The 15,503-nt window shown below is 35.3% G+C and overlaps 1 protein-coding gene and 1 pseudogene across 1 annotated transcript in view; one reads left to right on the top strand and one right to left on the bottom strand.

The window, feature by feature from the left end:
* LOC105036825 (wall-associated receptor kinase 17) overlaps window positions 1-15,503 on the bottom strand; it is a 101,816-nt gene that overhangs the window by 1,939 nt on the left and 84,374 nt on the right.
* The window catches only part of LOC140856950 (wall-associated receptor kinase 17-like), a 92,245-nt pseudogene continuing 78,609 nt past the window's right edge, over window positions 1,868-15,503 (top strand).

Raw genomic sequence — 15,503 nt, 5'->3', positions numbered from 1 at the left:
ATTAAACACCCACTCAATCTCCAGCTTTTTACTTGCTTTCTTATGTGACTATAATATTCTCATGAATAACCCCACCAAAATTTCCTCAAAAAAAAAAAAAAGACAGCATCTTCACCAAAAGTGGGACCCATGGCAGGACCCGTGCCACACAGGCAAGAAGCAAGCGCCTCCACCCGCTATTTTACACCATCAGGAAGCTCTTTAGCCAAAACAATTGGCTTTTGAGGCTTCTTTGAGCTCCTAAGCATAGGTTTTTAATGATGCCAGAACCTCCAAAAAGGTGTTTTTTATAGATTCTCTAGCCTTCCACTGTTGGTACACAAGAAGAGGTGAAGCCTTCAAGCTTTTTATTGTATCAATTGCATATTATGTAGTATGATTGCCAAATAGCTCATGCATGTATGCCAGTTGCCAAGTTCTTCTAATATCTTGATTCAATTGTAGAATAGAATGAGAAATTTTAACTTTTTGGATCATAGTTGCCACCATAGGAAACATGTGAGGAAATAATATGTTGATGTCAATTGAAAAATCGGTGGGTAACAAATACTTCCACAAACGTGAGGTAGATGTAACGAAAACATGCAAGAGATTACAAGGTAACCACTAAGGGAGTGGCTTAGTGCATTTCTTTTTTTTTTTTTTTCCTCTATTTTCTAATCATTTTGTCACATTTCTACTAGAATTCTCCTACTTTCTAGAGGATATGCCTTTTGTTTTCTCAATTTGGAGAAGTTTGGTCAAGTAATTTTTCTGATCATTTTTTTATCCAAAAATATCATGTTGCATACGGTATAGATTCCTTAGCAATTACAACTTATAATAAAGTAGCAATAATAATTAAAAAATAAAATATTATTTATCATTTTTCTTAATTATGCATCTATTGTATGATTTTAGAAAGAGAAATTCTTTATGTACCGCGGCAGTGCAAAACGCACGCACCGCCTACGGCGATTGGCTCATGCACGAGGGTGAGACACGGTGCACGAAAAAAAAAAATTTCTTTCGATTCCGCATGTGAGCCAATCACGCGGGAGTACACACGGTTCTCACACAAAAATTTTTTTTTCTAAACAAATTTATAGTTCCTTATAGCTTATATATACAATAAAGTGTATTTACCTACTTAGACACCATCTGTGCACCGAGATTAAGTTTCTTCCTTTGGAGTATCTTGAAAACCTAAAGCGATTGGCCGTTCTTTCATGCTTTGCTTTTTGTTATAATGATTCTATAGAGGCCCTTCCATGCTTAGCACGCCCTATCAAGATATGCTCAAATATCCTCTCATGTAAGCATGACCATTTGTAACTCTCTAATGATACCATAAATTCAGTGGGTCCATTGTACCGGGTGATACTGTTGATTAAATCAGTATGTAGGTGATATCCCTAGCATGAACTTTCATATGAATCCCAAGTGATTCGATTCATTGAAACAATGACCTCATCATCTTCTTTTGGGTTCTTAGTGTCATATCCCCTGCTACTTCATGCTGCTGTCATGCGGACATGTCAGACTCATTTGACAAGGGAACATGGGAGGAGAAATTATATCCTATACTATTATTTGACCAACAAATAGTCTCTCCTTCTAGCTTGCCATATTTCTTTGTTTTTCTTCCATTCCTCTGCTATTTCCTCAACAATAATGTGGAGGGGCCGGTTTAATTGATTTGAATAATTCAATTCCACAAATCAACTGTGATGGCCAGACCTTTCCTTAATTAAGACCACTTCAAGGTAAGCCAACACGTTTGTACGAACACAAGAAAATAAATTAGCTTGCTTTTACTCCTCAGTTGGAGCGGAAGAAGTCAGATTGGTCGTTGTCGAGTTTGATTTTATGATTGGAAGAACAAAACCCTTATCCGCGCATGGCGCTATGTTATTGATTAGAGAAATTTTCTTTTTGAAGATATTGATTGGAGAAAGTTTTCGTGGAACTTTTCTGCATCTGGTCCTCGTTGATTTGGTCGGTTGTGCTATAAGAGAAGGCACTACTTTTGGCCCAGTTCAATGGCTTCTCTCCTCCATGTTTAGACGTGTGTAGTGGTCGTTGGTTTTGTCTTTTCCATCTAACAAAAAGAGCCACGTTGCCAGAGGCCGGAGAGGGTAGACACATGATTTCTGGGCTGTTGCAGATTCTTGAGCTGCTATTACTGTTGGCAGCATCGCTCGGTACATGCATGTCTGAGGCAAAGCACTCACCATCTCGACTGACCTGTACCGACGTTCCCTTCCCCTTCGATCGGCGTATCAGGTAAGCTAGGAAAGGATTCGAAATAGCTGCAACACTCTCCAATTCTGCAGCTGAACGGAAATAAGTCTTACCAGATTGCAAACATCTCATTGCTGCAAGGCTACCTGAGCATCTACACTGGTGCCATTTTTCAGATCTGCGACATGCATTTCACTTCAGGATCTGGCTTGATCAACCTGACAGGAACTCCCTATGTGATCTCGGACACACAGAATGCGCTGACGATGGTTGGTTGTAACTATGTGGCAATCATTTCTTGAGGATCTTACTACTAGTAGCTTGGCAATGGTTGGTTGTGTTACTTACTGCCCTTCGTTGACTATTGTCATGGGTCTTGCTCTGGCTTCGGCTGTTGTCAGGCTCCATCCCTCAAGGTCTCAAGAGCTTCAACATTATCTGGAAATATTAGTGACCTCCAAAACAATAGGGCCAACATCCCCGGTGCAGCAGGCCTTCTTTGCTAACAAAGACAGCTTCACATTCTCTAGAGACAAGCTGTTGTTGGATGTGCATACTACGATCAATTTTCTCAAGATGGTTACCTGATGACGTTGGATTGGGCTATTGGGAATGAGACATGTGATGCAGCGATAAGGAAGAAGGAAACCTATGCTTGTAAAGAGAACAGCTATTGCTACAACTCAACAAACGGGTTCGGGTACCGTTGCAATTGCAGCCAAGGATACAATGGAAATCCTTATATTGGATGCAAAGGTATGCATCAGTTCACTTCCATGAAACATTCTATGTATACATCAGTTTACATTTTCATGAAACATTACATACATACACATAAAAAACATATGGATATACACATAAATATACTAGTTTATCAAATTAGTCCCGACATATATATTCGTTACCATGGTTGTGTACAAAATACATGGATGTACATACAAAACATATGAATATAATATTGAGCTATGATCCATTTCACTCAAAAAGGATTATAACCCAATTTGCAGCTAGTACTATATCTTGTTAATTTACATTTAGGGGATGTTTGGTTGGGAGAATGGGGTCTGAATGGAATCGAAATGAATGACTCCCATTCCAACCATTTGGTTGAAAAATCCCATTTGATTTGATTTCAGGATGGAATGAGAATGCTCAATCTATATAGACCTCAATCCTATTTTCTCTATAGATTCAAATTTTCATTTCAATTTCGATTTCGATTTCGATCACGAACCAAATACTTCAAAAATTTTGATATTTTGATTTCGATTTCAAACCATTCTAATTTCGATTCTCATTCTGATTTTAATTACGAATCAAATACTTTTTTACTTTTACTTCACCTTAATATATTCTTGTTGGCCCATTTCTTGTTGGCTTCCACATATTTTCACTCTTGCAAGATATTAATGAATGTGAGGATCCAAAGGCCTACCCTTGTGTGAAAAAATGCTTCAACAAACCAGGAAGTTTCTTGCGCCTGCCCACATGGTCAACATGGTGACAGCAGAACGGAAGTGGTTGCATGCCGAACGAAGAGGATACGGCCTTCCCTCGGCGGTTGCTTTGGGTAATATATTCAAATTCTATTATTACTAAATGGGGAAGTATGACTAGAGACTACAGTTATATACTTTATTTATGATTTATTTTATAGATGTTAACTATTTGAAATACTCCTAGCTGATACATGTTAGTTTGCCATCTTGGTCCACTCCCTTGCTTTGGACCTGTGCGATAATCACGTCATAAAGTCGGTGATTGCTAGACTTGAGCATTTGCGGAGTCCGGCAAGATTCAACCCATTCCAGGCTTAATTAATCTGATCTGATACTCAAAAGAGGCAAAGTTAATTAAGTATTTATTTTTCTTTCTATTGGATCTTTTGCATATATTTTCTTATAAATATGTCTTATTACATATTTATCTTCTGAAAAATACTATTTACATATATACCTGTAAAATTATCCTATCTTTAAAACAATATCCATTCTATGAGATTTTTAATCAATGGTGTCGACATAAAAAATTTCATTTTAAGTGTGAAATGCCAATATTATCATTTTACATCAATATCTATAAAAAGTTTAATATTCAATTATGTTGTAAAGATCTATTTATTGCATAATATTTTTTCAATAATATTAATACAAAAGGGCAATTAAATCCATTTTGCACTGAAACTAATTATTTATTGGTACTATCAGCAAAAAAATAAAAAATAAAAATAAAAAAACTAATAAGAAGGTATTGTTATAAAACAAGATAATTTAAGGGTTATATTTGTAAATCGAAATAAGAATAAATATATAATAAGTCATATTTGCAAGGGTGTGTATGATTTTTATTTATTATTTATTTTTATTATTTTTTTTGTTGGGTGGGGACTGGGGGTGGTGCAGTTGGCTAGGCAAGTGATACAGAGAGAGTCAAGGAGAGGAGAGGAAGTATTTTGGCTTCAGCTTTGTGCTAACCACACCAAATTAAGGCAGCTTCAATTTCCTTTCATTCTATATAGGTAGATGAGAATTGATTCTGGAGTGTATGCTCACCCATATTCATGCCACAAGGTTAGACAAGGGTAGTGGAGAGGCAGAGAGAGTCAAAGGGCCATAGGGAGTGGAGCTTGGAGAATAAGAATATGCATCTGATGAGTTTCCATTAATAATAGAGTACTACATGTGCATGTATAATTTTATTTTCTTTTATTTTTATTGATGGAGCATGGGCAAGAGAGCACTAGGGATTGCATTTTTTTTCCCTCCTATTGGGATGTGAAAATTATGATAGAAAGGGCATGCAAGGAAAGCATTTTCACTGTTTCATTGTAGTGAGGCCTAACTTGAAGCTTGGGTGTGGTATAAATTGACATCAAACCTCTTTCATTATATATCATTGATAATGACTAGTTTTAGCAAATGTGATGCACATGTCTTCATAAGAAGAGAAGGAAAGGAGAGGTTGGAGAAATAATGGAGAATGACTCCTAAATGTTCTCCTAGATGTTTCTTAGCTAGCGCTTCAAACAATCTATGCAAAGGGAGAAAGCACTCCTGTCTTGAGAAAAATTACAGTAGCCTTTATAGAGAATCGAAACTATTTCACCTCTATGAGACCTCTCTTCTCGATTAGTTAACCGACCAGGATATAAAATATAAGCCAATTTGTTGCCGTTACTAAATCTTATCCCAGTTTCATTTGCCAGTTCTATCCTACTTCACGCTATTCTATTTAGCCAATTTGGAAGAACCAGGGAATAAAGACATTTAGCCGTGATCCCCAACCAACCTCTTCCAAAAGTCTTCTTTCTTTACCCTATTGTGCTATTTTAAAGAAATAGAAAAAAGTACAAATGCCATATAGAAGAATGAAGGAAGATAATTCAATTGGATAAGGCATTTCCAAGAAGTAAAGACAGTAATTTCCTCCTTTTAGGTACAAAAGAACTCTTGAAAATCCTAACCCCCACAATATAATACCCAACTTAAAGACGGTATAAGATCACATTTCTTAATCACCTTTAGTCAAGAGCTATATCCTGAAAATAAAGTGTAGAAGAAAACTTACAGAGAAAAAAAATTATAGAAATAGAAAATTTACAAGACTAAATTTATTATCTATTTTTATGTTTTGATAGATTTATAAGAGTTCAAACATTGCGTACTTACCTTTTTTTAGAAACAATGCAACTCTCTATATTTTTCCTTAAACATTGTAGAAGTTTTCTAACAGCTAATAACTATCTAATTTTTCAAAAATTCAGATAATAGACTTCTTATTAGAAGAAACTACCTAACGAAGTTTTATCTTTTTTAAAACTATTATTATTAGGAAATATTATGCTAAAATCCTCCTTTTATTTGCTAATAATATATTTGGCATAAAAAGGTTGAGAGAAAACAAACTTGGATTTAGCATAGTGCAGGCCTTAGATGGATTACCCTTAAACCTAAGGTTTGAACAAAAATTAGGAGTGTCGAACAACTAAGATAATTAAACCTTAATCTTAATTAATCAAAACTCATGTATTAGTGTTCACAATATACATTGGATTCTTTTTACAAAAGTGGCATATCATGGTCTGTGCTTTATTCCAGTTTAGCAAACCTACTAGAGTCTTATTGATAGACCCTTTGAAACAGCCCTAACGTCCATAATTTATTTGTTCTGATATTAAATGTTAGAAATACTTCTAGCTAGTACATGCCAATTTGCCATGTTCCACTCCCTGTATGGATCTATGTGGCAACCATGTCATAAACTCGTTGATTACTGGACTTGTGCATCTGCTAAGTCGGGCCAGATTCAGCCCAATCGGGCCCTAATCTAATTAATATGATCCTTCAAGTGATCAAATTAAGCATTTATTTTCTTACTTTTAGTCTTTTGTATGTATGTATGTATGTATATATGCATCTTATTACATATTTATCTTCTGAAAAATATTATTTATATATATATATCTAACATTAAATTATAGTATTTGGACAATATCCATTCTGCTCGATTTTCAATTAGTGGTATTAATATAACATTTTCATATATATATATATATATATATATATATATATATATATATATATATATATATAAAGAGAGATGAAAAAGTAGAGCAGAGTCAAAGGATCTATGGGGAGCGGAACACGGAGGATAGGGATGCACCTGGTAAAGTTTCTATTATGATAAGAGTAGAGTCCTCTATATGCAATTTATTTTTTTTTTTTATTTTATTGGTGGAGCTCAGGCAAGAGAGGGCATGGGAATTGAATTTCTTTTTTTTGCCCCTCTAATCCCTTTGTGGCACGTAGGAAATTAGGATGGGGCGCCGATGTTGGCATTTTCACTATTATGTGGTTGGTTTTGAGATCCTTGTTTAAAATTGAACAAAAATCTTTTCAATATATATTATTAATAAATAAATTAATGTGTAATATATATGCTTTTCATAAAAAGAGAGAGAAAGAACAAGGGAGATGGAGAAAATGAGGTAGTAAGGCCTCTGAAATATTTGTTGACGAATTTTACTCCTAGATCTAATAGGTTAAGGACTCCAGTGGTACTTATATACTTTTGAGTCCATCCATCTAAATATTTGATTTTAACAATATTTTTCTAAATATTTTTAAAAGGATGACGTACAAAACATGCTAGGAATTCATCCCAAAGAGATACTTGAGTAGAACAATCTATCTAAAGGGAGAAAGGACTCCTGCCACGAAAAAATTATAATAGCCCTTTGTAGAGAAGCAACTAGAACTATTCCACATCCATATGACCCTATCTTTTGATTACTCAGCTAACCAAGACTTAGCATATGAGGTTGCCTCCTACTCCTCTTCATCAAACAAATACGAACTGTTACCCCAGTCTCATAGAGCTAGCATCCCTAGAAACATAATCCTATTTCATGATGTTCTTTTTTCAGCCAACTGGAAGAGCCAAGGAAACATGATAGTTGATGATCCCCCAACAATCTTTCTGAAAGTCTTCCTTCCGTTGCCCACTTAATCTCGATTTTGGATTGTGAAGTGCATGGGACCCGCCTTCAAATAATAAAAGAAGAAAAACCTAATCAACAAGGCCATCAGAGGAAATGCTTGACGTACAAACAGATTATCCTTGTAAAAATTATCAAATTGATCTATTGAAAAGAAAATGCTCTATCAAGATAATTTTACCACTATACCCTTATACATCAGATGTGGTGTGGTCATTAGAAGCTGTTCGCATGGCATGCCTCAACTCTATGATTACATTTTTTTCTCTCAAAACGTTTCTCAGGATTATTTTGCTCTGAGATGCACATTTATATCATTTTTTTTTTGAGGAGCTATGCTATAATAGAAACAACAGTTTACAGAACCACAAAACCCCCACCATCCAATGAATGGGCAGCCTATAATTTGTTAATGAAATGTTTCAAGCATGTTATTAGTCCTTACAAGAGTAGAATTTGATTGGTCATATAGAAATGTGATGAAAACATTTGCTTGAAATCAAATTTTGATGATCAAGGTGATGCCATGGAGAAGCATATATATATATATATATATATAGTTCTTTTGGTGTTTTTTTTTTTTTTAACAACCAAAGCTACAACTGGAGTGATATAATTTCTGGTAGTGTTTAAAGTCTCAAAGCTTAGCAATAAAACCATCTCCTGCCCTTGCTGAAAAGAACTTCCATCAACTAAGAATTTTAAAACTAAACTTTCTACTGTTTATATGCAGGTGTGGGGCTAAGCCTCTTGTTTATTATCATTGGAAGTTTGTGGTTATATTGGCTTTCCAACAAAAGAAAACTAATCAAGATGAAAGCAAAGTTCTTTCAAAAAATGGAGGCTTGTTTCTACAGCAACAGATCTTAAGTCAAGGTTATAATGCAACATTTAAGATCTTCAATATAGAGGAACTAGAAAAGGCAACCAACAACTTCAATGAGAACCAAATCCTCGATCGTGGTGGATATGGTACTGTATACAAGGGTGTTTTGCCAAGCCAGGAAGTTGTGGCCATCAAGAAGTCCAAATTTGTTGACGAGAGCCAAATCAAGCAATTCGTCAATGAGATCATCATCCTTCTCAAATTAATCATAGAAATGTTGTCAGACTCTTGGGCTGCTGTTTAGAGATCCAAGTTCCATGCTTGTGTATGAGTTCATATCCAATGGAACCTTCTTCCACCATATCCATGGTCAAAGTCATAGTTTCTTAATGCCATGGGAAGTTTGTCTAAGGATAGCTACAGAAGTTGCTGGAGTGTTGGCATATCTACACTCAGCTGCTTCAGTACCAATCATTCACAGAGATATCAAGTCCACAAATATACTGTTAGATGAGAATATACAACTAAAGTATCAGACTTTGGAGCTTCAAGATTAGTCCCATTTGATCAAACACATATAACCACCCTTGTGCAAGGGACATTGGGATACTTGGATCCAGAGTACTTCTACACAAGCCAGCTAACAGAGAAGAGCGATGTCTATAGCTTCAGGGTAGTTCTTGTAGAGCTATTAACTAGGAAGACTCCAGTATCTTTTGCTAGGTCAGACGATCAAAGGAATCTACCTATCTTTTTTACATTGATGTTTGATGAACAACACCTTTTTCAACTGATAGAGCCTCAAATTTTAGAGGAAGCTGGAATGGAGCAACTCTTTGTCGTTGCACAACTTGCTAGGAGGTGTTTAAATTTAAAAAGAGAAGAAAGACCGACCATGAAAGAAGTTGCCATGGAGTTAGAGGGCTAAGGAGATTCCATAAGCAGCAGCTAGCTCCCCAAAATCTCGAGGAGACAGAGCATTTGCTAGGTGGTATTGGACCTTCAAGTGGATACATTACTGAGAAGGCAAGCACACAACATAGTTTAGAAGTTGATATGGTAGCTTCCATGGATCTTCCAAGGTGATGGATTGATGAGAAACCACTCTTTTGTAGAGAGCCATTGAGATTTTCTCTATGCTATTGATGCTCTCTACTTTCCTATGTAGATATTGATCAAATTATTCCTTGAACTTTGTATTTTGCTGCTATGTCTACATATTGTATTATTGAAGATCTATGTCATAAAAAATAGTGATCTAGCTACATATTGATGTAGTTATGTACTACTGAGTATTTGAATTTATCCATGAAGTATTTGGAGACATGTACTTATATATTAAATATGCCGCTTGAACCGAAGACTTCTTTTACTCCTCCTTGAGATGGTCTTGAGATTCATTACGTGGCACCTCTTGCTCATTATGTTCAGATTGCTCTTCAATCAACACCATCTCCTCATAAGTGATCTTCCTTGAATTTGGCTGATTTGATGAATCCATGGATCCCCTCCTTGAGGAAAAGTCAGCCCCTCCACTGTCATGGTTCATTCTTGTTGCAGTGAATCTTCAGAATAGTACAAAGCTTTATTAATTTCCTACTTCTATGACTTGTAAGTGCTCAATACTTTCATTGCTTCTAGAGTTCTTAGTGCTTGTTGAAGACTAATTGCATGTTTGGTCGTATTTCTACAGGATAGTTTTGGTTACATTGATTAAAAGGTCAAATGTAGACCATTTGAAAGCACGAATGGCATAGAACAAATAAAATATACCTAAATAATACTCTTAAGTAATTTATTAGTTACATATATATACCCTTGCAGATATGACTTACCACATCTTTACCTTTAGAAATTCACTATTTACACATATATCATCGAATCTTTTCTATTTTTGCAAGAATACCCATCACATAAGATTTGATTGATGGTACTAATAGATAGCAGTTTTAAGTATAAGACAAAATTTATTATCCTAAAATGTTATCAAAAAAAAATCTTTATAATATAAACTAAATGTTAAATTTTAAGAATATTAGCGCAAAAGGGCAATGATGCCTTTTAGATTTAAAATGATAATTTAATACTATTAGTCAAAAATCTAATAGGAGATGTATCAATGAAAAAATAAGATGATCTGAGAGCTATATATGAAAATAGTGGATTTTTGGAGGGTAAATATATAATAAGTCATATTTATAGGATAATATATGTAAAAAGCCTAAGTATAAAACTTCTAAAAACTATAGAATGCTACAATTAAAGGGATATATCTCATGGTTGATATAAAACAACAAGTTTCCATTCTTTAAAGAAAAAACCATCCACTAATTCATGCACCTAACTTTTCAATCCATAGCACTATTTGCCTCTCCATAAATATGTTTAACTTCAAAAGATTATAAGGCTATCATCATTTTCTAACAATCCTGTAAAAATGGATGAGAACCAATCTTAAAAGGTATGGATCCTAACAACTATTTAACAATTGCTAAAGAACCTTCTTCAAAAATAATAGGGAGTTGCCTTCAAAATTCTTGAAGCACATGATATATCTTCCCATACAATACAAAGTTCTGCTATCGGTACTGTGGTATCAACCAAACAACCATCCACTACCATAACCAAAACTCCACTAGAGCTTCTACTAAAACTCCACTAGAGCTCGTTATAACAAAGCTAGGTCCACCTAAATCAGCTATGTGAAGCACATTATTATTAAAATTAACCTAGAGGAAACCAAGGGGTGATAGCATCCAAGTAAAATAAATTCTCCGAGAGATGCAAAACCTACAGAGAAACAAAGCCACAAAATATTTCCTAGCTATCAAAGTGTCTTTTAAGATATTAACATTAATGTATTCCTATGCTTGCATTGAGCTCGAACTAAAACTAATATGAGATTCTGAACAATTTTTATGAAAAATCCAATTATTTCTTGCATTCCAAATTTGCTATGTGATATAAGACATCAGAATAGCCTTTTGATCTCTTATTTTCTTTACCAATTCTCTCTTTAATATTCTAGAGAAAATCATCTAAAGAAAGAGCAAGAATAGTTGAAGAATTAGAAATCAAAGCCAATCCCCAAATCTGTGTCGCCAATATGCAAGGCAAGATAATATTAGCAGTGGATTCCTCTAAGTCATGACAAAGGTCATGACAAAGATGATTCCATGCTAGTTTCTACATAAATAAGGCAATGCTGGGATGAACTTAAAAAGTCCTTCAGATCCAACCAGTACTTCTATTTGATAGTTCTTCAAGTCTAAAATACTTATAAAAATGTCCAACTCTAATCAATAATCTAGTCGAAGGACCCCATCACAACCATCAGCAATATCTCCACTAGGGAGAGGAATAGACAGAATTCTTTAAGCCAAAGTCTTAGAAAAATACTGGTATATCATCGGGGCATTCCAATCATTCACATCAAGTATCATAAGGTTATGCATCCTAAGGAAGAGAAATAGACAATATCAACCAAAGTAGGCCGTGTCCAATGGGATAGAAGACATCCAAAGGTTTTGCATCATGTCACTAGATGACTTATTGTTCACAATCCACCGAAGATTAGATAATATTAAGAGAGCAAAAGAACACATAGGGGATGCTTGGTTTGCGACTGGAATCGAAATCGAAATCGGAATGGATTGGAATGGGTAGTGAAATGACCAAATTCTCCGAAGCATTTGGTTTATAACTAGAATCAAAATCGAAATTAGAATGAAAATTTGAATCCAAAGGGAAGAATAGAGTAGAGTTTTAAGTAGATTAGGCTATTCACATTCCATCCCGAAATCAGAATCAGAATGTGAATCCCTCCAACCAAAGCGGCTGGAATGTGAGTCATCCATTTCGATTTCCATTACAGACCTCAAATCCCTCTAACCAAGTACCCCCACAATTTCTTCCAAAGAAGTGAACTATTTTATTAATATACCAGGGAAGATGTAGCAAACCACTCACCATACTTTGCCCTCCTAAATGACATCCATTTCCTCTCGTGGATCGATATAATTTTACAATATGTTTGGCTGTCAAAGTATCAAAGAATGAATTTCCAAACCCTTTTATCAAATGAACTAACAAACATAATTTCCAAAAAAGCAAATGTACTATTGTTTTTTGTTCATGCATTAGCAAAAAGATGGTTTCTACCAAAAGAAAAAAAAAGATAATCAACAAACAAAATATACTTCTCCATATTGGTTTAACCTTGCAAGGTACCTTACCATTGCAAATTTAGATCCTTGGTGTCATGGTCTTGAAAATTAAGAATAATTTTTTATAATAAAAAATAAAATATGTAATGTTCACAGTTAGATCCACCGACATTGGAGACATCCGAACCAAGAACCTGAAAGATAACTAGGTGGTGGATCTATGGGACCCACCACTTCCCACTTAGCGATCACCATCGGCTATTAGTCTTGAAAACAAAAAGATCATTAATTTCATCAAGCATCATCTATAAGTAGCACGAGACACTTGATGTCGATGTCACGCCATGAAATTGATGCATTCCTCGACCTCGAGCTCCGTTTTAAGCCCCCACTATTGATACATCAATGCCTCTCTCTTTGGGGTTTCTCCCCCTAACTTGATCTCCTTTCCTAATGGCCACCGCATTCTCCTCCTTCTCCACCTCTTTTATCCTTTCTTCTTCTTCTTGTACTTCTTGATCTGCGATGTTGATGCTGCAGCTACCCTGGGCTTCACCTTCCACCACAGCTTCTCCGACCAGGTCTGTCGGTGGGTGGAATGCAGGCCAAGAACCTCCCCGACAGGTGGCTAGAAAAGGGGACCGTTGAGTATTACGCCGTCCTCGCTGGCCATGATGGTGGCCACACCCTCTTTGGTGCCGTACTGGCACTAACCTTCTTTGACGGCAATGCCACCCTCCAGATCAGCTTGCTAGGCTTGTAAGATCTCACCCTTGGTTCGTCTTTTACTCGATTCTTTTGACTTACACAATAATTTCACTCCAATTTAAGACTTGGATATATCTTTCTCCAAGTTTCAATCCTAATTGAAACTTATTTATAATAAAATGAAAGAATAGAATAAATAATATAATAAAAAGCTCCTAAAAAAAATAAATAAAAGGCTGATGAAACTTTGAAGATCATATCGAGAAAGCTTGACAATCAATGTACTAATGACCACTTAAATATTTAAGAAAATGATGGTTGGAAGCTTTATTTTTTTTTGAATGCTCACTAAATACACTTTAGTTTCTCTTTATTTTTCTCTTCTCATGGATCTTCTCTTTATTTGGTAGTCTTTAAAACCACTTAAAATGTCTAAATGACTATTTCTAGCTGTTGGAATAATTCTGTGCACTTCCTAAAACTTCTGCATAACTAGTCTTAGAACTATCAACTGCAGTCGAGTCTGACTCGAGACTAAGTAGAGGTCGACTTGAAATAATTTTGAGTTGACTCAATAAAAGTAGGGGTTGACTCGATGTCTGATTTATAGAATATGATTCTCTATTTTTTTTAGGGAATCGACTCAAGGTCAAGTAGGAGTCGATTCGAGGCTAGTGCTAAAAAATCTACTCTCTGTCTGTCGAGAGAGTCAACTCACAAAAAGTAGGAGTCAACTCTTAAACTGTGTCACTTCATGATTACATACCAAAGTCAACTCTTTGAAGCTTGGAGTCAGTTTTTGACCTCTTCTATTTGATTTTTTTTATGATGTGACTTCTTCTATTCTACTCTCTTTGGCTTCATAGCTTGACATTCAAAAAATGCTTCTAAGAGTGATTTTAGTTTTTTAAAACATTCTTTACATGAACTTCAACAACACATTAGTACAAAAATAAATACTCAAATATTTTGTATTCATCAAAAATCAATCCTTAGATAAATACATATTATGAGTTTCTTATAAGAATAAAATTTAATTGGGCCTACAAAATTGTGATGAAATATTTGCTTGAAATTAAGTTTGGATGATCAAGGTAGTGCCACGGAGAAGTGCGCGCACGCGCGCGCGTGTGTGTATATAATATATATATATGTATGTATATTTGTGAACAAAAGTTACAAGTGGAGCAACATAGTTTCTAGTATGTTTAAAGATTCAAAGCTTAGCAATAAAACCATCACCAGTGCTTGCCGGAAAGAACTTCCATCAATGAGATTTTTTAAAACTAAACTTCCTACTGTTTGGATGTAGGTGTGGGGCTATGCCTCTTGCTTTTATCACTGAAAGTTTGTAGTTATACTAGCTTTCCAACAAAAGAAAACTAATCAAGATGAAAGCCAAGTTCTTTCAACAAAATGTAGGCTTGTTTCTGCAACAATAAATCTTAAGTCAAGATTCTAATGCAACATTGAAGATCTTTAGTATAGAGAAACTAGAAAAGGCAACTAACGACTTCAACGAGGGGCAGATCCTCGATCGTGGTGGATATGGTACTGTATGCAAGGATATTTTGCCAAGTCAAGATATTGCGGCCATCAAAAAGTCCAAATTAGTTGATGAGAACCAAATTGAGCAATGCATCAACGAGATCATCATTCTTTCTCACATCACTCGTAGGAATGTTGCAAGACTCTTGGGCTATCGTTTAGAGATCCAAGTTCCGTTGCTTGTGTATGAGTTCATATCCAATGGAACCCTCTTCCATCATATCCATAGTCAAAGTCATGATTTCTTGATGCCATTGGAAGTTCATCTAAAGATAGCTGCGGAAACTGCTAGAGTGCTAGCATATTTGAACTCAACTACTTTGGTACCAATCATTTACAAAGATATCAAGTCTACAAATATACTATTAGATGATATTTATACAGATAAAGTATTGGACTCTGGAGCTTCAATGTCATCCCATTTGATCAAGTGGACACATTGCGAAGGCAAGCAGACAATATAGTTTAGAAGGTGATATGTTAGCTTCCATATATGGATCTTGCGCGGTGATGGATTTATAGAAAACCGCTCTTT

This window comes from Elaeis guineensis, chromosome 4, assembly GCF_000442705.2.
Source record: "Elaeis guineensis isolate ETL-2024a chromosome 4, EG11, whole genome shotgun sequence".
Classification (NCBI taxonomy): domain Eukaryota; kingdom Viridiplantae; phylum Streptophyta; class Magnoliopsida; order Arecales; family Arecaceae; genus Elaeis; species Elaeis guineensis.
This window is presented reverse-complemented; position numbering and strand designations above follow the sequence as displayed.